This window comes from Mastomys coucha, unplaced genomic scaffold (assembly GCF_008632895.1).
Source record: "Mastomys coucha isolate ucsf_1 unplaced genomic scaffold, UCSF_Mcou_1 pScaffold21, whole genome shotgun sequence".
NCBI lineage: Eukaryota > Metazoa > Chordata > Mammalia > Rodentia > Muridae > Mastomys > Mastomys coucha.
In genome coordinates, this window is record NW_022196904.1 from 71,818,230 (window position 1) to 71,819,131 (window position 902).

A 902-nucleotide genomic window follows, 5' to 3' on the forward strand; every position below is an offset into this window, starting at 1 on the left:
TGAGCCCATTTTTCCCTTCTTCAAGTTCTGCTAATGTGTGGTGTGAGAATTCAGATTATCGCAACATTTGTGTAGGAGGGACTGTCTCTTATGGTGGCAGTGAGAGGGGACAGGGGCAGGGAGGGTCTCAGTATCACCCTGACAGTAGCCCTCAGTTATCTCAAACCTCATTTACAGGGTTAGGGTTATAGCCCTGGCAGAGCCAGGATCCCCAGGCTGGTGCGGAACAAGAAAAGCAGTGTCCCGGGCCTTTCTGAACACTGTCAGTATAGTGGGGGTGGGCCAGGCTAGAATCACAGTACCTAGAAAAGGCTAGTGGGGACTGGAGTTTGTGTCCCTGCACTTGGCTCTACTTCAGTATCCTTGAAGTGAAGTCAGAGTGCAGATGAAGAGAGCCGCCTAACCGGCCTTCTGTGGCAGGTCAACGTTCCCATCAGTAAGGACAGGAAGCTGTTGACTACTGAAGATAAAGAAGGGACTGTCCATCTTGAATACAGCCCCTGGACCAATTCCCTGACGGTGTCACTATGGTGTATCTTTTGTTTTGTTTACTCTTTTATTTGGTAGACTCTCATTGTTGAATCCAGGCCTGACTAGAACTCACCACATACATGGTCCAGGCTGGACTTGAACTTCCAGTTCTCCTGCCTCAGACTCTCTGCAGTGGGATTATAGGCCTGTACAACCTATATGATTTATTGTGATGCATCTTTTTAGGAAATATAGTTATATTTCTTTTAAAAATATTAGGCAAAGCTCCTTGTTAAAATATGGCCACTTAAAGTGAAATAAGGCTGGTGGGTGGTAGACACCTGTAGCACTCAGGGGCTGAGATAGGTGAACTTGAAGCTAGCTATTTGAAATTAGTCTGGGCAACAAGGTGAGGCCTCATCTCAAAAAAA